The following is a 26,556-nucleotide window of genomic DNA, read 5'->3' on the forward strand; positions in this document are numbered from 1 at the left end:
TTTGTATGTCAGAATTTATATATTTATATGTGTTTTTGTCTCTTTTACTTTCTCTACTTATGTGTCTTGGTGGGTTTTTGCCTATCTCAATGCCTGTCTCTGTCGGTTTGTATGCCTGAATCAATATATTTATATGTGTTTTTTACAGTCTTGCTCTCCTTGCCTATGTGTCTGGGTGGATGTTTGTCTATCTCAATGCCTGTGATTGTTGCTTTGTATGTCAGAATCCTTACATTTGTATGTGTTTTTGTCTCCCTCACTTCCTCTGCTTATGTGTCTGGGCGGGTGTTTGCTTATCTCAGTGCCTGTCTCTGTCGGTTTGTATGCCTGAATCCATATATTTATGTGTTTTTGTCGCTCTCACTCTCCCTCTCAAAACGACACTCTTAACTAAAATAATTAAAAATTGTGTTAAAATGTTTATGGAAATACCAAAAAATCTACTCTTGCTACAGTGCTTGGCAGGAGCCATATGATAAAATAAAAGCCTGTCATTATAGCTTCATTGCTAACTTTTCATTTTCATTCGGTAGGACTTGATAGACAGAGATGTTTTTGTCTGACTTTTAGAAGCCGGGAGTGTCTGTTTACGAAAGAAGGAAAAGAAGTGACCGGTGACTACTTGTCTGTCTCTTATCTTGACTATGGCAAACAAGATCAGGTTGAAATAAAATTATTTATAAATGAAAGAAAACAAACATCAGTACAAAAATACTGAATTGTACCAAAAATACTGAATTGCAAAATGTACCATATGTTGTGGGATTGTACTAAACTGTACCAGTAGAGGTGAAATGTACCAAAATGGTACAATTGTACCACGTTTGGCATCACTAATCGAGTGGTATGTTTACTTTATTCATATGTTAAAAGTATGAAGTGCTCAATACTTGCCAATTTTTCATTGTCATTTTTAATTTGTTCGAATATATTTTGCCCTGGATTCATTTATGAAAGTGTCATTCACCTAACTCAACTGCTTTCCAAAATAGCAAGAAGTGTCTAAAGTCTAAATCACATTTTTAGGCTACCCCATATTTTCCAAATTTACCCTTTTATATCATTTTGATAGTATGGGTCCTGTCCAAAGCTAATTCTTGGACCTCTGGCTGAGAAGATAAGATATTTATTTCAGAAAAAAATGGCTATCACAAGATGATATGGGTCATTCACGCTTTAAAATGGTGCACAGGCCACAGGCCAGTATTTTATTAGTTTGAGACTAGACTTTAGTAGGTTTATTTTGATTGTTGCTTCTACATCGCCTTACTTCATGCTTCATACTCACTTTTCCATTTTCATGAAGAACAGATGTGCCCAACAGGTTTCAGCTTCCTTGTATAAAACTTCATTTGAATTTACCACGTTTTCACTGGTTTTCTATGCTTTAATCTACTTCTTTGTAAATGGCTGACGCAACGAGAAAAACGCCTGGGGAACGGCCCAGGCGTAGATAAGAGGGATCATACGGGCTAGTGGTTCTATATTTTGCGCTTAAATAGTTTAATTTTTAATTTCACTGAATAATTTTTCTGTCATCATTTCATAAAAGTGTGCAAAGTGCAAATAATGGGCAAAAGAGTGCATTTCACACAAAAAAAGTGCAAGTTTGCAACTCTGCCTCCTATATTAAAAAGCAACCCTGTTCATAATTTAGCTTAGTCTGGAAAGACTGTCCCTTATGAATATCAAGACCATAGAAATAATTAAGCAATTTTAAAGAGTGCGTCCTTCGCCTAATTTTATCATTATTTAAATAGTGAGTCAGTTCGCTTCATATTGTGTTGCTAACAAACTGAAGGCCCATTGTGATTCAAGCCTGCAGTCATATTCAGGCAAATCATTTTCCTCTTAATAGTCGCTAAGCAGGGTTGCCACCTGACGAAAATATTTCGTAACGTCCAACTCTTAAAAACGTAACTTTTTCGTAACTTTTGATTCAAAAGCCTCTTTTCAAGGCAGGGTACTTTAATTTCTCTATCAAGAGCGGTACTTAAAGAGGGGAGGGGACATTTGTTGCCTGTATAATTTGATAAACATATTTTTACCTCCCTCCAACTTTTAAAAGGTGCCTAAAAAGTATAAAATAATAACAATTCATGCTTCTTTACCTTCATGAAATTCTTATTCATTCATGTGTAAGTGCTGCTTCCAGTTTACTTGCACAACAGAAAGATACCCCCCCCCCGATGCTTGTATTAAACTACAGGCTACTATTTTGCTTATCTTGTTGTTTTTGTTTTTAATTGGCCATTATTGGTGTTTTACACCAGAAGTTGATGAGTAATACGTACAAAATAAAAGGCAGATCAATAAACACAAGACACTTTAGAGTTTTGAAGAAAAGAAGAAAACTAACTAGATTTTTTTTTATTTATTGTTAAATTTCAATATAAACGATCTTAATAAATCCAGCTTCTTAAAAGGGCCCAAAAAATCATTTTAATCGCTCCCTTCCCGCCTAATATTTTAGAGTGGCTCAGTCTCAGTCTCACCTCCTCTAGCTCCAACATGAAGATTTAAGCAGTTCCGAATGAGAGATTTTACGTTTCGTTTTTATTTTATTGAAAAGAAATATTTCAATAGTTGTCTTCAGTTCCAATAATAAACACCAGCTAATTTGCATAATATGTATTTTTAGGTTTGTAATTTGAATAGTGACTCTCAACCAAAAGAAAGTAAGAAACAAAAGAAGAGTTAGCACAATTCAGCCCCAAAAATGTTACCCTAAAGCTGTTTGGATGGGTCTCACAAGTCGAGGCAAGTCCGAAGAATTTTTAGGGGAGGAGGTCCAACAGTTAATTTATCTAGGTTTTAAATGCATAAACGAAAAAAGTCGATGAGTTGAGGAAAACAAACAAAAAAGATCAAATTATGCAGAAACGAATCGATTTTTTTGGCCAAATTTTCACTTATATTTAATATTTCCAATTTTTTAATTTTTAAAGATTACAACCTAAGTTAACACAGCCAGTAGTATCCATCTTTTGAATTCGGCCACTTTATGTTCCTTCCGGTTTTTCTGGTAGGTAATTCTATTCTGCAGGGGCATTACACCCTTTCAAAGAGATTTACGCAATTTCTAGTTCAAGGTATCTACATGTTTTTTTTTACCATCTCTTGAATTCTGCCACTTTATGTTCCTTCCGGTTTTATATATATATATATATATATATATATATATATATATATATATATATATATATATATATATATATATATATATATATATATATATATATCAATTTCTAGTTCAAGGTATATACATGTTTTTTTTACCATCTATTGAATTTGCTTACGCCCCCGTACAAACAGGTTTTTCTGGTAGGTAATTCTATTCTACTGGTCATTACATCTTTCTTTGTCAAGAGATTTACGCAATTTCAAAGTTCAATGTCTTTTTTTAGTGATAAACCAAAACCAGCATGTCTTGTTTCGTTGTAATGCAATTATTTTTGTATATATTCAGGTTTCAAATTAGATTCTTCAACAGTTTTGAATAGTTTATTCAACTTAACACTACTGACATTTTTTGTAAACATTTACATAGAAAATGGATAGTTCTAAGCAATTTCTGGTGAGTAAAAATTTTCTCATTATTATAATAAAAAGAAATTGTCTTGTCATTAAGTTAAGGAAGAAATTCTTTCCTTACTTTCAATTTTAGTAAATATTCAAAAAAAAGAGATATGTTCACTTTGATTTTGGTTCATTGTATATGAAAAATTAAAATAGAATGGTAGAAACAACCACTTTGCTAATGGCTTAATCTTTTTGACTACTTAAGCAGACACTAGAACTAGGGGTACTTATGCACTTAGAAGCCTATTGTTTAGGAGCTGAAACCTCTACATAGTTCTCTTATAGGCTGAAATTTACGGTGCGATTTTTATCAAGATCAGTGGGCCTTTTTAGGGATGTTTTTGAAAAAAGTGCTTAGCTTTCGATCGGTAATTTGGGGTTAGAATAAAATGTTGATTCTTTTAATGTATTAATTGCTACAAAAGCTTCCTTTTTATCAAGATCAGTGGCTTTTTTTAGGGATGTTTTTTTTGAAAATACTTCCAGGCCAGTCTGCGTTGAAGAATATCTTCCTGAAATTTAATGCGTTCAAAACCTCACCCCCCCCCCCATTTCCGCAAAAAATAAAATTTGTTACCTTATAACCCTATTTAATAAATAACATTGTTAGCTTAGCTATCCCTTTTATTTGACGGGCCTTATTATCTCATAGGGGAATTGACTGAGCGATGTTAATTAACTGTTCCACTTCTTAAATTTATATTTATGTCTACATTTGGTTGAAATACTATAGTTTAAAGAGAGAAAAAAAAGGCTGTTATACCAAAGAGTTTGATAATTTCTTACTAAATTCGGGGGATAGCTTTCCCCCTTGACCTTAAAAATTGCATTAAATATGGCTGAAAAAGCAGATGATTGTAAAAGCAGTTTATAAAAAGCTCTACATCCCACTATCAAAACCCCTGATTTTTAAATCAAGATGTTTTTTACACTAATTTAGATGTCTAACATAGACTTAATTATTTTTCCAACCACACAATGAATTTTTTTTTCATGCTAAGTTTTTTCCTTTTTTTTAAGGGAAGAAGATACGTGCTATAATACCCCTCTTGACAAGAAAGCAAGACGGAGCGAACTCGCATTAATGCAGGCCACAAGGCCATCTATTATCAAATACGCTGGTAGAATTACACATGATCTGGTCCAGCCAATGGCCGCGAATCTTTTAATGGCAGGGTCCTCTGGCGCCAGTGTTAGCTGCACGCAAGCTGGAAGGAAGTTGAAAAGGGAATGGGCTACTTCATATAATGCCTCAACCTCATCAGATCAAGATAGGAGAGACACTCCTCTTCAAGCCATACCAGAGACTTCTGATGTGCAGTCAGAACTTGTAAATGTATATATTTTTTTCCTTATTTTTTTCAAAAAAATAAGACAAAATTTTCTCAGGCGCATAGCTTTTGATGAGTAAAACTTAAAATTTGTTACTAAACTATTTCATTTTCTTTCATTAACCAAATTAGTGGTAAAATTACCTTGTAACTTCTAACCAAGACAACTTCTAGTACAATAATTCCAATAGTTCTTTTAAACAAAAACTAACTATTTGAAAAGCAAAAACTGAAATAGTCACTATTTAACATCTTGCTCAACCTATCATATTTTTTTTGATATACCAACACGGATAACCAGGCTGTTATCACCAACTTAATAAACTTTGAATCTGAAGTAGGGGTTTCCTTATAACAGGATGTCTTTTTGCGATAAGAAGGTCCATTTAATAATCTCCAATATGTCTTTCACAACGATACGAAGAAAACATTATTTTGAACCAACTCAACTTTTTTGTTAAAAAAAAAATTTCTTGATAAAAAAGAACTTTTTACTAAAATTTTTACTTGATAAAAGGTAACTTTTTTGTTAAAAAAAAATTTTCTTGATAAAAAAGAAAAGTGTGTTATAATTGTGATAAAACTTTCGTAAGAATTTTTGAAGTATAAATTCAAAACATCGCATAAATTGTTTCAACAGTGCATTTCTATCTGACGCTGTTTCATGATGCACTCTATAGATTCAAGGGTTAGAAACGTTATTTCAAGATGTCAGAATATTTCAGATTGTGTGTGTGTGTGTGTTATTAACAAAATTTTTAATTTATTATACATTGTTTTTATAAAAAGAGAAAAAAAATAAAATGGTGTTATAATTGTGATAAAACTTTCGTAAGAATTTTTGAAGTATAAATTCAAAACATCGCATAAATTGTTTCCACAGTGCATTTCTATCTGACACTGTTTTCACAGCACGCTATAGACTAATTGAATATAGGCTAAGGGGTTAGCAACGCAATTTCAACCTGTAAGAATATTTCAGCATGTGTGTGTGTATGTGTGTGTGTGTGTGTGTTTGTGTGTGTGTCTGTGCGCCGTCTCTGTGCGTGTGTGAGAGTGTGTGTGTGTGTGTGTGTCTCAGTGTGTTATTAACAAAATTTGTAATTTATTATACATTGTTTGATAAAAAAAGAAAAGTGTGTTATAATTGTAATAAAACTTTCGTAAAAAAAAAACAAAAAAAAACAAAAACTTAATCTATTCATTTTCTAGTTTCAGGGGGAAGCTGTGAAAACTTCTGCCTTCCCTGGTCCAGGACTTTAAAGTATCATGGGTAATTGCCCCCTCTCGCCAGATGTTAGTGAAGGTACGTTATTTGATATCCCCCTGGATTTTCAATTTACAGCTGAAGAAATGGACAGTCTTATGCAAACTGTTGGGCCTAATTCTTCCGGGGACATTTTTAACGATAACTTTACAATTAGTGAAGTGAGTCTTTAACAAACCGGGTCAGTACATGAAAAAAGTGCAACATCCCTGGTAGTGCTTGATTTTTATTCTTTAGAATCTGCTCTAAGCCATTTGTAAACGTACAGGGTAGATTTTAGCTCCATTGAGGAAAACGCTGGCATTATTTTAACTTACCCTGGGAACGACCCCCATAGCTATATTGACAAAATTCGAGCAAAAATTGAGATTCAGATCCAGACTCTGGGAGGTGAAGGGGGAATTAAAGCATCGGTGAATCAAAAAGTTTCTTCCTTAACTTAATGACAAGACAATTTCTTTTTATTATAATAATGAGAAAATTTTTACTCACCGGAAATTGCTTAGAATTATCCATTTTCTATGTAAATGTTTACAAAAAATGTCAGTAGTGTTAAGTTGAATAAACTATTCAAAACTGTTGAACAATCTAATTTGAAACCTAAATATATACAAAAAATTATTGCATAACAACGAAACAAGACATGCTGGTTTTGGTTTATCACTAAAAAAAGACATTGAACTTTGAAATTGCGTAAATCTCTTGACAAAGAAAGAGGTAATGACCAGTAGAATAGAATTACCTACCAGAAAAACCTGTTTGTACGGGGGCGTAAGCAAATTCAATAGATGGTAAAAAAAACATGTATATACCTTGAACTAGAAATTGATATATATATATATATATATATATATATATATATATATATATATATATATATATATATATATATATATATATATATATATATATATATATATATATATATATATATAAAACCGGAAGGAACATAAAGTGGCAGAATTCAAAAGATGGTAAAAAAAAACATGTATATACCTTGAACTAGAAATTGTGTAAATCTCTTTGAAAGGGTGTAATGCCCCTGCAAAATAGAATTACCTGCCATAAAAACCGGAAGGAACAAAAACTGGCCGAATTCAAAAGATGGATACTACTGGCTGTGTTAACTTAGGTTGTAATCTTTAAAAATTAAAAATTTGAAAATATTAAATATAAGTGAAAATTTGGCCAAAAAAAATCGATTCGTTTTTGCATAATTTGATCTTTTTTATTTGTTTTCCTCAACTCATCGACTTTTTTCGTTTATGCATTTAAAACCTAGATAAATTAACTGTTGGACCTCCTCCCCTAAAAATTCTTCGGACGTGCCTGGACTTGTGAGACCCATCCAAACAGCTTTAGGGTAACATTTTTGGGGCTGAATTGTGCTAACTCTTCTTTTATTTCTTACTTTCTTTTGGTTGGGAGTTACGATTCAAATTACAAACGGATAAAAATGCATATTATACAAAATAACTGTTGTTTCGTATAGGAACTGAAGACAACGATTGAAATATTTTTGTTCGATAAAATGAAAACGAAACGAAAAATCTCTCACTCGGAACTGCTTAAATCTTCATGTTGAAGCTAGAGGAGGTGAGACTGAGACTGAGCCAATCTAAAATATTAGGCGGGAAGGGAGCGATTAAAATGATTTTTTGGGTCCTTTTAAGAAGCTGGATTTATTAAGATCGTTTATATTGAAATTTAACAATAAATAAATAAAAAAATCTAGTTAGTTTTCTTCTTTACTTCAAAAATCTAAACTGTCTTGTGTTTATTGATCTGCCTTTTATTTTGTACGTATTACTCATAAACTTCTGGTGTAAAACACCAATAATGGCCAATTAAAAACAACAACAACAAGATAAGCAAAATAGTAGCCTGGGGTTTAATACACGCATCGGGGGGGGGGGGTATCTTTCTGTTGTGCAAGTAAAATGGAAACAGCACTTACACATGAATGAATAAGAATTTCATGAAGGTAAAGAAGCATGAATTGTTATTATTTTATACTTTTTAGGCACCTTTTAAAAGTTGGAGGGAGGTAAAAATATATTTATCAAATTATACAGGCAACAAATGTCCCCTCCCCTCTTTAAGTGCCGCTCTTGATAGCGAAATTAAAGTACCCTGCCTTGAAAAGAGGCTTTTCAATCAAAAGTTACGAAAAAGTTACGATTTTAAGAGTTGGACGTTACGAACTATTTTCGTCAGGGGGCAACCCGGCTTACCGACTATTAAGAGGAGAATGATGTGCCTGAATATGACTGCAGGCTTGAATCACAATGGGCCTTCAGTTTGTTAGCAACACAATATGAAGCGAACTGACTCCCTATTTAAATAATGATAAAATTAGGCGAAGGACGCACTCTTTAAAATTGCTTAATTATTTCTATGGTATTGATATTCATAAGGGACAGTCTTTCCAGACTAAGCTAAATTATGAACAGGGTTGCTTTTTAATATAGGAGGCAGAGTTGCCAACTTGCACACTTTTTGTGTGAAATGCACTCTTTTGCCCATTATTTGCACTTTGCACACTTTTATGAAATGATGATATAAAAAATATTAATCGAAATAAAAAATTAAACTATTTAAGTGCAAAAGATAGAACAGCTAGCCGGTATGATCTCTGTTATCTATGCCTGGGCCGTCCCCCAGGCGTCTTCTCGTTTTGTCAGCCATTTACCAAGAAGTAGATTAAAGCATAGAAAACCAGTGAAAACGTGGTAAATTCAAATGAAGTTTTATACAAGGAAGGTGAAACCTGTTGGGCACAACTGTTCTTCATGGAAATGGAAAAGTGAGTATGAAGCATGAAGTAAGGCGATGTAGAAGCAACAATCAAAATAAACCTACTAAAGTCTAGTCTCAAACTAATAAAATACTGGCCTGTGGCCTGTGCACCATTTTAAAGCGTGAATGACCCGTATCTTCTTGTGATAGCCATTTTTTGTGAAATAAACATCTTATATTATCAGCCAGGGGTCCAAGAATTTGCTTTGGACAGGACCCATACTATCAAAATGATATAAAAGGGTAAATTTGGAAAATATGGGGTAGCCTAAAATTGTGGTTTAGACTTTAGACACTTCTTGCTATCTTGGAAAGCAGTTGAGTTAGGTGAATGACACTTTCATAAATGAATCCAGGGCAAAATATATTCGAACAAATTAAAAATGACAATGAAAAATTGGCAATACTTTTAATCTATGAATAAAGTAAACATACCACTCGATTAGTGATGCCAAACGCGGTAAAATTGTACCATTTTGGTACATTTCACCTCTACTGGTACAGTTTAGTACAATCCCACAACATATGGTACATTTTGCAATTCAGTATTTTTGGTACAATTCAGTATTTTTGTACTGATGTTTGTTTTCTTTCATTTATAAATAATTTTATTTCAACCTGATCTTGTTTGCCATAGTCAAGATAAGAGACAGACAAGTAGTCACCGGTCACCTCTTTTCCTTCTTTCGTAAACAGACACTTCCGGCTTCTAAAAGTCAGACAAAAACATCTCTGTCTATCAAGTCTTACCGAGTGAAAATGAAAAGTTAACAATGAAGCTATAATGACAGGCTTTTGTTTTATCATATGACTCCTGCCAAACACTGTAGCAATAGTAGATTTTTTGGCATTTTCATAAACATTTTAACACAATTTTTAATTTTTTTAGTTAAGAGTGTCGTTTTGCCCGACATTGATGCACCAGACAGAAACAATCTGAAGGGTGTTTTAAATTGATACCTATTAGTAGTGTATCTACAATGCTTACAACAAGACAGTCCCACCATATAGCTACATCGCTTACAACAAGACAGTCCCACCATATAGCTACAATGCTTACAACAAGACAGTCTGGCCAATACAAGCAGAAAGTGCAATGACCGGATTCAACTACCGTGAAAATTCTGGCTGATCTCTGTTCAAAGTGCGTGATGTTTTCATGTTAGTGATTCGTTTCCTTTGTATGAAATTCTGAAATTCTGTCTGTAAATTAATTTGTTTAATTAATTTACATAAATTTTTTTATAATTAATGAATTTACATAATTACATTAATTATTTTAATTTTTTTCAGAGTTGATTTTGGATTTTTACATTCTCTTGATTTTTCAAAGTTCATTTTGAATTTATTTCATTGAAATGCAAGAGTTGGATTATTTAAGTAGTGTGTTGTCGTGGTTTACCATGTCACAGTTACATTATCTTAATTTTTCAAAGTTCATTTTGAATTTCTTTCGTTGTAATGCAAGAGTTGGAATATTTCAATAGTGTTTTGTTGTGCTTTACATTGTCACAGTTACATTCTATTTATTTTTCAAAGTTCATTTTGAATTTCTTTCGTGAAATTCAGGAGTTTGAATATTTAAGTAGTGTTGTTTCGTGTTTTACCTTGTAAAAGTTACATTCTCTTGATTTTTCAAAGTTCATTTTGAATTTCTTTCATGAAATGCAAGAGTTGGAATATTTCAGTAGTGTTTTATCATGGTTTACCTTGTCCCAGTTACATTCTCTTGATTTTTCAAAGTTCATTTTGGATTTCTTTCCTTGAAATGCAAGAGTTGGAATATTTCAGTAGTGTTTTGTCGTGGTTTACCTTGTCACAGTGACATTCTCTTGATTTTTCAAAGTCCATTGTGGATTTCTTTCCTTGAAATGCAACAGTTGGAATATTTCAGTAGTGTTTTGTCGTGATTTACCTTGTCACAGTTACATTCTCTTGATTTTTCAAAGTTCATTTTTGGATTTCTTTCGTTGAAATGCAAGAGTTGGAATATTTGAGTAGTGTTTTGTTATGGTTGTCCTTGTCACGGTTACATTCTCTTGATTTTTCAAAGTTCATTTTCAATTTCTTTCGTGAAATGCAAGAGTTGGAATATTTCAGTAGTGTCTTGTTGTGCTTTACCATGTCACAGGTACAGTCTTTAAATTTTTCAAAGTTTATTTGGATGTTCTTTTGTTGAAATTCAAGAGTCGGAATAGTTCAGTAGTGTCTCTTTGTGCATTACCTTGTAGATGCTAAATTATCTGGATATTTCAAAGATAATTTTGTAATTCTATAGTTTTTATTCAATAGTTGGAATATTTCAGTACTGTTTTGTTGTGCTTTACCTTTTCACAGTTACATTCTCTTGATTTTTCAAAGTTCATTTTGAATTTCTTTCGTGAAATGCAAGAGTTGGAATATTTCAATAGTGTTTTATCGTGGTTTACCTTGTCACAGTTACATTCTCTTGATTTTTCAAAGCTCATTTTGGATTTCTTTCCTTGAAATGCAAGAGTTGGAATATTTCAGTAGTGTTTTTTCGTGGTTTACCTTGTCACAGTAACATTCTCTTGATTTTTCAAAGTTCATTTTGGATTTCTTTCCTTGAAATGCAAGAGTTGGAATATTTCAGTAGTGCAGTGGTCATTTCAAACAGACCGACGGTTATACAACATGGTCGTAGGTCGAATCCATTAATATCATCAACTATGAGAGTATTTTCGCATGATAGTGTTACTGTAGCATTGAATGCTGAACAGGAGAAGTATTTAAACTATAAAATAAGTACAAGTGGTAGCACCATCGGAAGCGTATGCGTGCATTGTCATGACAGTAAGGAATTAAATTTCTTTGGAGTACCAAAAAAATTCAACTCTTATGATGGTGAATATACGAGATTGAGATCTTGGGAGATGATTGCAGTCAAAGAGAATGCCAACATAAAAATAATAGTTGATGAAGAAGGGCATCTTCTTGCTAGTGCTTGTGGTAACATGTTACCAGTGTTGAACCATATCGTCAGCTTTCGGGTATTAGCATTCAAATGAAAGCAAAGACGAAGAGAAAGGCCTACTCTTCTGATAATATCATAAACCATATTATAATTTAAGTATCAAATTGAACAAATTCTTTATTAAAATTCGTTATCGATATCATTTGTCGGGTACGTCAGATAACATTGACAAAATCTATCTATTAGAATGAATAAATTCTTTATCATCAGCCGTTGTCGGATTTGTCATTATGAAAAAATTGTATGTAAGCAACAAACTCTTTCTTGAATTCACCTCTTGCATTCACAATACAGAAATTATAAAAAAAATAATTAGGCATTGAGACAAATAGGCAAGGAGAGTGAGAGAGACAAAAACACATGCAAATATATTGATTCAGACATACAAACCGATAGAGACAGGCATTGAGATAGGCAAACACCCACCCAGGTACATAAGAAGAGGTAGTGAGGGAGACAAAAACAAATATAAATGTAAGGATTCTGACACACAAACCAACAAAGACAGGCATTGAGATAGGCAAAGACCTGCCCAGACACATAAGCAGAGGAAGTGAGGTAGACAAAAACATATATAAATATATGGATTCAGTCAGAAAAACTGACAGAGACAGGTACTGAGATAAGCAAACACCCGCCCAGACACATAAGCAGAGGAAGTGAGAGAGACAAAAACACATATAAATGTAAGGATTCTGACATACAAAGCAACAATCAACATTATTGAGATAGGCAAACATCCGCCCAGACACATAGGCAAGGAGAGTGAGAGCGACAAAAACACATAAATATATGGATTCAGGCATACAAACCGACAGAGATGGCACTGAGATAAGCAAACACCCGCCCAGACACATAAGCAGAGGAAGTGAGGGAGACAAAAACACATACAAATGTAAGGATTCTGACATACAAAGCAACAATCACAGGCATTGAGATAGACAAACATCCACCCAGACACATAGGCAAGGAGAGCAAGACTGTAAAAAACACATATAAATATATTGATTCAGGCATACAAACCGACAGAGACAGGCATTGAGATAGGCAAAAAACCACCAAGACACATAAGTAGAGAAAGTAAAAGAGACAAAAACACATATAAATATATAAATTCTGACATACAAATCGACAAAGACAGGCATTGAGATAAGCAAACATCCGCCCAGACACATAAGCTGCGAGAGTGAGAGAGACAGAAACACATGCAAATATATTGATTCTGACATAAAAACCGACAAAAACAGGCATTGAGATAGGCAAACATCCACCCAGACACATAAGCAGAGGAAGTGAGAGAGACAAAAACACATATAAATGTAAGGATTCTGAAACATAAACCAACAAAGACAGGCATTGAGATAGGCAAACACATGTCCAGACACATAAGCAGAGGAAGTGAGGGAGACAAAAACACATATAAATATATGGATTCAGGCATACAAATCGACAGAGACAGGTACTGAGATAAGCAAACACCCACCCAGACACATAAGCAGAGGAAGTGAGAGAGACAAAAACACATATAAATGTAAGGATTCTGACTTACAAAGCAAGAATCACAGGCATTGAGATAGGCAAACATCCGCCCAGACATATAGGCAAGGAGAGTGAGAGAGACAAAAACACTTATAAATATATGGATTCAGTCATACAAAATGAAAGATACAGGCACTGAGATAAGCAAACACCCGCCCAGACACATATGCAAGGAGATTGAGAGAGACAAAACACATATAAATGTAAGGATTCTGACATACAATGCAACAATCACCATCATTGAGATAGACAAACATCCGCCCAGACACATAGGCAAGGAGAGCGAGAGTGACGAAAAAAAATATAAATATATAGATTCAGACATACAAAGGAACAATCACAGGCATTGAGATAGTCAAACACCCGCCCAGACATATAAGCAGAGGAAGTGAGGGAGACAAAAACACATATAAATATATAATTCTGACTAACAAATCGACAAAAACAGGCATTGAGATAAGCAAACATCCGCCCAGACACATCAGCAGAGGAAGTGAGAGAGACAAAAACACCTATAAATATATAGATTCTGACATACAACTCGACAAAGACAGGCATTGAGATAAGCAAACAACCGCCCAGAAACATAGGCAGGTAGAGTGAGAGATACAAAAAAACATTAAAATATGTTTATTCAGACATACAAACCTACAAAAACAGGCATTGAGATAGGCAAACAACTGCCCAGACACATAAGCAGAGTACGTGAGAGAGAGAAAAACACCTATAAATATATAGATTCTGACAGAAAAATAGACAAAGACAGGCATTGAGATAAGCAAACATCCGCCCAGACACATAGGCAGGGAGAGAGAGAGAAAAAAACACATGCAAATATTTTGATTCAGGCATACAAACCGACTTAGACAGGCATTGAGATAGGCAAACACCCGCCCAGACACAAGCAGAGGAAGTGAGGGAGTCAAAAATACGTATAAATATATGGATTTTGACATACAAACCGACATTGAGATAGCCAGACATCCGCCCAACCACATAAGCAGAGGAATTGGGAGAGATAAAAACACACATAAATGTAAGGATTCTGACACACAAACCAAAAAAGACAGGCATTGAGATAGGCAAACATCCACCCAGACAAATAAGCAGAGGAAGTGAGAGAAACAAAAACACTAATAAATAAATGGATTCTCACATACAAACCAACAAAGACAGACTCTGAGATAAGCAAAAATCCGCCCAGACACATAGGCCCAGAGAGTGAGAGAGACGAAAACCCGTGCAAATATATATATTCAGACATACAAAGCAACAATGACAGGCTTAGAGATAGGCAAACACCCGCCCAGACATATAAGCGGAGGAAGTGAGAGAAAGAGACAAAAAAAACACATATAAATAAATGGATTCTGACATACAAACCAACAATGACAGGCATTGAGATAGGCACACTCTCGCTCTGACGCACAGTCATAAGGAGAGAGATCTCCAAAAAGTTGGGTTGATCTTGGTTCACTTTGTGGGGTGCGTCACTCTAAGTCACTCTGGGCGGGTGTTTGCCTATCTCAATGCCTGTGATTGTTCCTTTGTATGTCTGAATCTATATATTTATATGTGTTTTCGTCACTCTCGCTCTCCTTGCCTATGTGTCTCGGCGGATGTTTGTCTATCTCAATGAGGGTGATTGTTGCTTTGTATGTCAGAATCCTTACATTTATATGTGTTTTTGTCTCTCTCACTTCCTCTGCTTATGTGTCTGGGCGGGTGTTTGTATATCTCAGTGCCTGTCTCTTTCGGTTTGTATGCCTGAATTCATAATATATTTATGTGTTTTGTCTCTCTCTCTCTCCTTGCCTTTGTGTCTTGGTGGATGTTTGCCTGTCTCAATTCCTGTGATTGTTGCTTTGTATGTCAGAATCCTTACATTTATATGTGTTTTTGTTCCTCTCACTTCCTCTGCTTATGTGTCTGGGGGGGTGTTTGCTTATCTCAGTACCTGTCTTTGTCGGTTTGTATGCCTGAATCCATATATTTATATGTGTTTTTGTCTCCCTCACTTCCTCTGCTTATGTGTCTGGGCAGGTGTTTGCCTATCTCCATGCCTGTCTCTGTTGGTTTGTGTGTCAGAATCCTTACATTTTTTATGTTTTTGTCTCTCTCACTTCCTCTGCTTATGTGTGTTGGCGGATGTTTGCCTATCTCAATGCCTGTCTTTGTCGGTTTGTATGTCAGAATCAATATATTTGCATATGTTTCTGTCTCTCTCACTCTCGCTGCTTATGTGTCTGGGCGGATGTTTGCTTATCTCAATGCCTGTGTTTGTCGATTTGTATATCAGAATCTATATATTTATATGTGTTTTTGTCTCTCTCACTTCATCTGCTTATGTGTCTGGGCGGATTTTCTCCTATCTCCATGCCTGTTTTTGTAGGTTTTTTTGTGAGAATAAATTTATGTTTATGTGTTTTTTTTCTCACTCACTTCCTCTGCTTATGTGTCTGGACGGGTGTTTGCCTATCTCACTGCCTTTTTTTGTCAATTTGTACGTCAGAATCTATATATTTTAATGTTTTTGTGTATCTCTGAATCTCAGTGCATATGTGTCTGGGCAAATGTTTGTTTATCTCACTTCCTGTCTTTGTCGATTTGTATGTCAGAATCTATATATTTATATGTGTTTTTGTCTCTTTCACTTTCTCTACTTATGTGTCTGGGTGGGTTTTTGCCTATCTCAATGCCTGTGATTGTTGCTTTGTATGTCAGAATCCTTAATTTTTATATGTGTTTTTGTCTCTCTCACTTCCTCTGCTTATGTGTCTGGGTGGGTGTTGCTTATCTCAGTGTTCTCTGTCGGTTTGTATGCCTGAATCCATATATTTATGTGTTTTTGTCTCTCTCACTCTCCTTGCCTATGTGTCTGGGCAGATGTTTGCCTATCTCAATGATGGTGATTGCTGCTTTGTATGTCAGAATCCTTACATTTATATGTGTTTTTGTCTCTCTCACTTCCTCTGCTTATGTGTCTGGGCGGGTGTTCGCTTATCTCAGTACCTGTCTCTGTCGGTTTTTATGACAGAATCAATATATTTATACGTGTTTTTGTCTACCTCACTTCCTTTGCGTATGTGTCTGGGACGGTGTTTGCCTATCTCAATGACTGTCTGTGTTGGTTTTTGTGTCAGAATCCTTACATTTATATGTGTTTTTGTCTCCCTCACTTCCTCTTTTTATGTGCCTGGGTGGGTGTTTGCCTATCTCAATGCCTGTCTCTATCGGTTTGTATGTCCGAATCAATATATTTTCATGTGTTTTTGACTCTCCTTACCTATGTGTCTGGGCGGGTGTTTGTTTATATCAATGACTGTCTGTGTCGATTTGAGTGTCAGAACCCATATATTTATATGCGTTTTAGTCATTTTCACTTCCTCCGCATTTGAGTCGAGTTGGGTAGTTGCATAGCTCACTACCTTCCTATATCGGTTTTCGTGCCTTAATAAATATATTTATATGTGTTTTCGTCTCCCACACTTACTCTGCTTATGTGTCTGGGCGGATGTTTGCCTATCTCAATGCCTAAGTATTTTTTTTTTTAATTTCTGTATTGTGAATACAAGAGGTGAATTCAAGAAAGAGTTTGTTACTTACTTACAATTTTTTCAAAATGACAAATCTGACAACGGCTGATGATAAAGAATTTATTCATTCTAATAGATAGATTTTGTCAATGCTATATGACGTACCCGACAAATGATATCTATAACGAATTTTAATAAATAAATTGGTCAATTTGATACTTAAATTATGTCAGTCTTATTAAACGTATCTGTCAAAAGACATTGATAAAGAATTTACTCACTCTAATACTTAGATTCCGTCAAAGCTATCCCAAGGATCTGTCAATAGATGTTGATAAAGAATTTATTCATTCTGATACTTAGATTTTCTCTATGTTAACCTATCTATGCGACATATGATGTATGCAAATTCCTTTTTTTAGATCTTCGATGTTTTAATAGACATTCTAAACGTTTAATATGCTAGCATACTTTAAAAATAATAAACACACAACATTGTAATGTCAAATATATTTTTAATGAAATAATGTAATGTAGAATATTAATACAAAAAAATATATTATTATTATACATTATTAACATCAATGAACAACTTTGGTCATTTTGAATCTGTTCCATAAAATGGTTCACCATGTTCTCTCTTGATACTATAGCTGTTGTCTTCTCTTAAGTCGTAATCAGTAGAATAATCATTATTCCATTTTGAGTCATACACAATTTCTACAGGTGTGTCATCGACAAGCTCAATATACTTTTCGTCTTTAGTATTATTTGATTCATTGACTGTTTGATCAATGTCAGTTACGTTTGCTGGTACTTTGTTTTTCATCGATTCATCTTTATATTCCATAGTGATATTTCCTGCCAATACCTTTTTTATTTTTCTGGCAACTTCACTGTCTATTATCACACTATTTTTACACAGGTAACAGTTCCGGAACGTACACAAGATATGGTTTATGATATTAGCAGAAGAGTAGGCCTTTCTTTTCGTCTTTGCTTTCATTTGAATGCTAATACCCGAAAGCTGACGATACGGTTTAACACTGGGTAACATGTTACCACAAGCACTAGCAAGAAGATGCCCTTCTTCATCAACTATTATTTTTATGTTGGCATTCTCTTTGAGTGCAATCATCTCCGGTGATCTCAATCTCGCATATCCACCATCATAAGAGTTGAATTTTAATGGTACTCCAAAGAAATTTAATTCCTTACTGTCATGACAATACACGCATACATTTCCGATGGTGCTACCACTTGTACTTATTTCATAGTTTAAATATTTCTCCTTGTCAGCATTCAATGCTACAATAACACTATCATGCGAACATACTTTCTTAGTTGATGGTATTAATGGATTCGACCTACGACCATGTTGTATAACCGTCGGTCTGTTTGAAATGACCACTGCAGTACTGAAATATTCCAACTCTTGCAAATCAAAGAAAGAAATCCAAAATGAACTTTGAAAAATCAAGAGAATGTAACTGCGACAAGGTAAACCACGATAAAACACTATTGAAATATTCCAACTCTTGCATTTCACGAAAGAAATTCAAAATGAACTGAAAAATCAAGAGAATGTAACTGTGAAAAGGTAAAGCACAACAAAACACTACTTAAATATTCCAAGTCTTGCATTTCAACGAAATAAATCCAAAATGAACTTTGAAAAATCAAGAGAATGTAACTGCGACAAGGTAAAGCACAACAATACACTACTGAAATATTCCAACTCTTGCATTTCAACGAAAGAACTTCAAAATGAACTTTGAAAAATTAAGAGACTGTAGCTGTGACATGGTAAACCACGAAAAAACACTACTGAAATATTCCAACTCTTGCATTTCACGAAAGAAATTCAAAGTGAACTTTGAAAAATCAAGAGAATGTAACCGTGACAAGGTAAACCATAACAAAACATTACTGAAATATTCCAACTCTTGCTTTTTTACAGTTTTTTTCATTTTATTTACAAAAAATATTTTTTACAACTCATTTAATCAACAACAACAACAACAACAAAATTTTTATTTTGCTTTTAAATAGGTTCCCCCACCACCATCCCCTGTGGGTGGCCTCTGCGGTGGCCAAAGGCCAAACTGGAAAACGCGAAGGGCTCGCTACGGCAGGCCGGGCCGGGCCGGAAGCTTGATATTTAAATTAGGAAGAAATAATTCTACCTTGCTCGCGCACATACACAGAGATAACTTACAAATTTTGAAAAAAAAAATATTTCCCCACCACCACCACTGACATGGTGGTGGTGGTGGTGTAAGTGTCACCACCACTGACACTGACATGGACTGATATGGCGTTTTTCTCGAATTTAACTCTGTACTTTTTATATTGTAAGGAGCAAATCGCCATAATTTTCACTCTTGAGACTAAACTACTTTCTACAAAGTTTCTAGAAACAATCATATTTAAATTATTTTTTTACAAAATCTGTAGGTACCCCCTTGCAAACTTGTTTGATAAACTTATTGTCTGCTTCCACACAGTACACGTTCGGACCAGAAACACACTATTCGATATCAAGTCACTTCCTGTCTCAGATTTTAACATCAATAATTGATTGGGGCCTGACGTTTCACTAGCTCCGGATAGAGGGACTCATCCCAGTTTCTATAATCCATCAAAGAGCTAATATGCTCTCCATTTTCCAAATCATTCAGTAAATTATCAGTTTTAAATTTTAAGAGGAGTGAATCAGTGTATCCAGATTACACTTAAACTTGTCCATTAATCAGCCATTGCACCTTGCACACATTGTAATAAAATGACAGCATGAGTTTTTTTGACATTTCCGTTATTGCACTCCCAGCTACAATATTTTCTTTAAAATGATGTTTCTTTTCTTGCGGTGTAGAAGGACCATAGTAGAGTCTATGATTGTGAAAGATGTGAAGTTCGGGTCGGCGATGATTCCAGCGCATTCTTTGGGATTGGTTACAATTTCACATCGACTTCTGTTTCGTACGCTTTCGGACATTTCACTGAAGGCTGATTTTAAAATAAATTTATAGAACTCTTTTTCAACCTTCATTTTTGCTTGTGAACATTTACAGGCAAAGGTGTCAATAAAAGTTTTCATGTAAGGCTTTTGATCAAATTGGAGGGCTCTATGTATCTTTGTGACATTGAAACCATTGGCTACCATTCACCACAATAGCTCATGATGAACAACGATATTCTGTTTGATATTAAGGTCAGCAATAAGTTTTGCTTTGAAGGTGCCAAATGCATACCCCCATCCTCTACCAAAGATAAAGTGTATGGACTCAGTGTGTCCATAACCACCGGTCTGTTTATGCATGGGAAAACAATACCTTTAAACAAGTCATTGATTTTGATGGGCATTTCTTCGTCAAATTTAAAAAAACCATCCTTGCGGTCCGTTCTCCTCAACGTTACCAATGTCGGGAAAATTTGAAGCACAAGGATCGTTAAGCCATTTGTAATTAAGGCATGCCAAACAGTAGTGAGACATCACCGACGGATAAATGGAATTCATATCTAAAAATTCTGCATCTGACTTTTCATCGGTGTACTGTCTGGTCAGATCTGTCTTATAGATAAGGTCCCCGTGAAAGACTTACCCTCTCCTCATTGATCTCTTTACAAATAAATGCTGATCTACGACGGTGATCAGACCTATTTCTGCTTTGTTGATTTTAAGAATTAAATCCATCATCAGATGAATAGTGGAAAAATAATACCCAAAATCCAATCCAAATTCCTCATAGATTTTTTCCGTGTTCTTACACACAAAGTCCAAAAGAGTTAATGCATAATCAGCAAGGTACATTTTACAGTAATCTCACCCATTTTTACATCCTCCCATTGTCCAAACCCTCTTGGCAAATTCTTAGTCGGCAGTGGTGCATTGACTATCGGTAAGGGAACTGTAAAATGCTTCGATAGGGGTTAATGACACCTCATCTAGCCTCGAGGCAGAGTTGTAGTAATCATATCCGTATTTGACCTTACACGTTAATTAGTCATACATTTCATCATCTGGGAAGCGCTGTTTAAGGAAGGAAAACCATAAAAATTGTCGCTTTTCAGTACCTGAATCAATTGGCTTAGAGACTTGAGAAAAAAAACTAAAGGAGTCTAAAAACGGATTTTATTCAGGCAAGTATTACCCTTATCTACTATTTTCCACAGGAATTATAGGATCAGCAGCTTCTCACGAGATTTGGGTATGATATTATAGTAAAAAGAACCATCTACCCATGCGTCATCTACAACTCCACCCTTCGCCATGCGTGCCAACGCTGGTAAAATGAACTTCAAATCATAATTGTAATTGTGTATAAAAACAGGTATGAAATATTGCTGACTAACGTTTATTTTGCATGATTGACCCCCTCAAGTTACTTCCTTCCGATGAAATTTCCTACCATAAATGGTTGTGATGCTAATGAAGTGCAAGTAAGGAGCGACCCCAGTTCAATGGTATCCAAAACTCTGGAAAACAGAATTTTCATACCAATAGATACATCAAAATAATCGGATTTTAATGCTGATTTCAAATATATAAGTCTCATCAAGTTTAGTCCTACCCATTTAAAGTTAGGCGTCTGAGAAAATTTGGTTGATTTTCAAAAAACGGTGGAAAGACCCCTTAAAAGTTATAGAACCTTAATGAAAAATCACAGCATCATATTCTACGTATTAAAGAAGCCTACTATAGAGGTTTCATGCTCCTTTCTACAAAAATGTGGAATTTTACATTTTTTTTGCCAGAAGAAAGATCACGGATGCGTGTTTATTTGTTAGTTTTTTTCTCTCACGAGATGTGATATCAAGCTAACGGTTGTAGAATATCGACCTAACTTTGAAAGAAAATTTGTGAAAAACCAGTTACTTCTAAGAGAAATGTTAGAAAATTTACATTTAAGCAATTATTCAACTTTATTTCTGCTCATCTTTGATTTAATGTAGTAGCTCTTTACTTTTCTTTTAAAAACTTATTCTGCGGAAGAAGTTTTTTTCCTGGTTTTATCACAGACATTGAACCTCATAGAGGCTTTTATCAAGGACATTAAATCTCACCCCGTATGTAAAAAAACATATTCAGCTAATTGATGAATTTTAGACATATAAAATTATAGATAAAAGGAAAAATAATAAGTAATCCTGTTTATTACATTTATAGAACATCCCTCAGTATATTCATGAAGACTTTATTGTCACAGAGTTTTTGATCATAGTGTTGTCAATCTTTTTATGATGTATGGCTCGGATGGGAGCTCACAGTTGAGGATGAGGTTCTTCTTTGTAGCACAAACATTGATGCTACTGATGATGATGTAATGGAAGTTCATTATACGTCATTAGGTCTGTCGTATACATCTGATGATTTAGTGAGGCGGGGACCTTCGGGTCGAATGTGCATTGAAGACGATGAGCGGTTGGCTCCAAGTTTACCATCTATAAGAGCACGTGAAGATTTATTTCAGGAGATGCCCCCCCCCCCTTTTGATTGATATAACGATAAATGATGAAGACGGTATTGAATGTATACCACCCTCTCTGTGTAATATAGCGATGTTAGAAGAAGATTATGATAGTGATGTAGAGATAATTGAACCAGACACTGTATATTTAAAAACCATTATAAATATTGATTTTTCAAATGAGTAAATGATTAGAAGAATGATTTATTTTTCATCTTTGATAGAAAACTTGGCTGTGGACTGATAGTACTCTATTGGGTGATCTAATCAAACTGAACTATTCATGTACAGAAGTCTCTGATGGTATCTTTATTCTATACATATCTAGTAGGAGAAAATAAATATAGTATAAACAAATTTATTGTATGATTACAATATAAAAGTCATTATGCATATCAATAATTAGATTTATCGTTAAATGATATATGAGAACTCTCCCACCACGGTTTTCATTGTTTAAAATCCATTCCATAGAATGCCCTTTTATGCTGTCTCTTACATGACCACTTTTTCTCTTCTCTTAGAACATATTCATCAAAATATTCAGTGTTATATCTTGCATTATACACATTTTTCTTTGGGTTTTCACTGCTGTCTTTTACACTATATTTCGAGATATCTCTACAGAGAAAGCCCTTTTTTCTCGGTCTCTTCTTTTTATTTTAATTTTCTGTCATATCGAACCTTCTTTAATGTGAGTTTACTTGGAATCGATATAAATTTCTCTCCGTATCACGTATGATTTTTCTTCTCATATCCTCTAGATTCTTCCCATCTATCTCTACATCTATGCTGTCTAAACATGCAGTAGGTTCATGAGAATGTTCAAAATCATGAAAATGTCCTTTACAAATAGAACAGCTGCAATAAACGGATATTTCTAACTCAACTTGTTCACTCATGTTATCACACTGCTAACTACATATAAACTTAGTGAATTGTATAAACTTATTGAATTCTATTCACACACTAATAAAAACTGTAGCAAAAATCCTTTCCTTATATTCTCTGCAATCCTGTCCCACTAATATTTCTGACTCCTTGTTTGGCTTAGAAAGACGCACGCGATCCTGTTCCCGTTAAACTTATGGATCAATACATTCCCCACCGATTATGTAATCAATTTCTCAGAAATCCACTACCCCTCTTGTCCTACTCGATTACGCAATCAAGTTCTCAGAAATCCACTTCCCCTCTTGTCCTAGTCGATTACATAAACAATTTCTCAGAAATCCACTTCCCCCTCTTGTCCTAGTAGATTACGCAATCAATTTCTCAGAAATCCACTTCCCCCTTGTCCTAGTCGATTACGCAATCAAATTCTCAGAAATCCACTTCCCCCCTTGTCCTAGTCGATTACTCAATCAATTTCGTGGAAATCCACTTCACCCACCGGTTATTTAATCAATTTCTCGGAATTCCACTTCCCCTTCGTTTGTGTAAGTCAATTTCACGGAAATCCACTTCCCCCTCGAGTCCTAGATCAAGACATCTCTTCCCCTTAGTGCGCATATGCAAACTTCGCCCTGGAGTCATTACACCTAGACGAACAACAACAAATAAATCGACCTTGACCCCATTAGACTCGATCAATAATCCTTGAATAAATTATGTAGGCTTGGCGTTAGACTTTATTGTAGATGGCAGCAGTGGTGTCGACTGGGAGTCATTAGGTCATTCCTACTACTACTCTCCCCCCTCCGGAATTGTCTGCTAGGACCCCCACCTTTTTTTTAATTCACGTATGTTTTGGGTTTAAGTGCTTTTTCTATGATTTCATGATTTTATAGCGTTTTGTATCCTTTATGGACCCTTTCAGGTTTTTTTTTCATTTGTTGAGTTTTAAATGCTTTTTCTATGATTTTATGATTGTATAGCGTTTTGTATCCCTTATAGACCCTTTCATATTTTTTTTGTTGAGTTTTAAGTGCTTTTTCTGTGATTTCATGATTTTATAGCGTCTTTAATAATAAATTTTTATTTACAAAGGTCTGAGTCTTTTTAGATCCCTTGTTCCAGGACAATTCTTCAATCCGTGAACATATACACAGTTTAAGTATCTTTTAGCCCCTCTCGCCATTTTAATAATTAATTAAAAACAAATTTCCACCAAATAAGTTTTTCAAAGAAAAGTAAAGAACTCCATTAAACAAAAAATGAGCAAAAATAAAATAATCTACCAAGCGTGAAACTACCACAAATCAGCATTGATAAATAAAGGAAACCCAAAACGAACAGATATTACAATAAATAACCGTGTAAACTCAAAACGAGCAGAAATTAACATAAGTTGGGCACTTTTCTCCTATGCCTTCCCAAGGCCAGAACAAAATTTGCACTTTACTGAAAAAATATAAATGTTTTTACTTTTATAACTTTAATACATCAAATAATATTAAAATTGTGATTCAGTATCAGTAAATTTATATTAAATTGACAATGGACATTCATTAGTATTTTTTCAGTAAAGTGCAAATTTTTCCAATTCCCTTATTGGTAATTAGCATTATCACAGTGCATTTTGATTTAATCTTAAAGGCAGCATTTAGTTTTTAAACATAATGGGCAAATGGGAGGGTGAGCGTGGGAGGTTGGGAGTGAAAGAAGGATTATTTGCCCTCCAATCACTTTCGACTATTAAATAGGGCATCACCCCTTTCTTTTTTCAATCAAATGAGCCCTTTTCGAAGTTCCCACGACAACTACTTCGATACGAAGTGCCCTGGTCTAAACAATAACAACAACAAAAAATATCACCAATCACTTTCGTCTATTAAAAAGGGTACTAGCCCTTTGAATTTCCAATCAAATGAGCTTTTTTTCAAGTTTCTACGACAACTCCTTCTATAAAAACCTTATATGCCTCCAGGGCATAGTTTAAAACCCTTGCCCTGAAGGCTGTCGGGGAGTGTCCTCCTCAAAAACATATTTTCTATATGAAAATCAACTACGTTTAACAAAATGGCTATCTCAAAATTTTAATTGGATGCGTTTGGGAGAATGAGGGGTGTGGGGGGGGGGGCGGGGGGTAGTTGCCTTCCAATCACTTTTGAATATCAAAAATGGCACTAGCTCTTTGAATTTCCAATCGAATGACCCTTTTTTGAAGTTTCTACGACAACGCCTTCTATAAAAAACCTTATATGCCCCCAGGGCATAACTTAAACCCTTGCCCCGAGGGTTGTGGGGGAATTTCCTCCTCAAAAAAATATTTTCTATCTGAAAATCAACTACGCTGAACAAAATGGTTATCTCAAAATTTTTATTGGATGTCTTTGGGGGAATTATGGGCGTGGGTGGGGGGGGGGCTAGTTGCCCTACAATCACTTTCGACTATAAAAAGGGCACTAGCCCTTTGAATTTCCAATTGAATGAGCCCGTTTTGAAGTTTCTACGACAACACCTTCTATAAAAACCTTATATGCCCCCAGGGCATAATTTAAAACCCTTTCCCTGAGGGTTGTGGGGGAGTGTCCTCCTCAAAAGCATATTTTCTGTCTGGAAATCAACTACGCTGAACAAAATGGCTATCTCAAAATTTTGATTGGATTTGTTGGGGGGAATTATGGGCGGGGGGGGGGAGGGATAGCTGCCCTCCAATCACTTTTGACTATTCAAAAGGGCAGTAGCCCTTTCAATTTCCAATCTATTGAGCCCTTTTTGAAGTTTCTACAACAACACTTTCTTTAAGAACCTTATATGCCCCCAGGTCATAACTTAAAACTCTTGCCCTGAGGGTTGTAGGGGAGTGACCTCCTTTAAAACTATTTTTTTTAAAAATCCTGAATAGTCGCCCATCCTTGAGGATTTTTAGCCTTTAAAGGTGCATTATCATGATTTTGCTTTCTATCTTATTTATAGCCTTGAAGCCTGCATCGGGAGAAGGAGGTTACAAGTTTTCACCCCCTCTCCCTCCTCTAAAATTTGTTTCTGTGTCGTGAAAATTACACATAGACAAAGTTTTAATTTTTTTTTATTTTACCTTATCTCCACCTCCTCCCCCCATCCCAAACAAAATCCATGATGCTTCTTCATA

The sequence above is a fragment of the Artemia sp. Qi Xiang Cuo genome, chromosome 15 (assembly GCF_049724085.1).
Source record: "Artemia sp. Qi Xiang Cuo chromosome 15, ASM4972408v1, whole genome shotgun sequence".
Taxonomy (NCBI): domain Eukaryota; kingdom Metazoa; phylum Arthropoda; class Branchiopoda; order Anostraca; family Artemiidae; genus Artemia; species Artemia sp. Qi Xiang Cuo.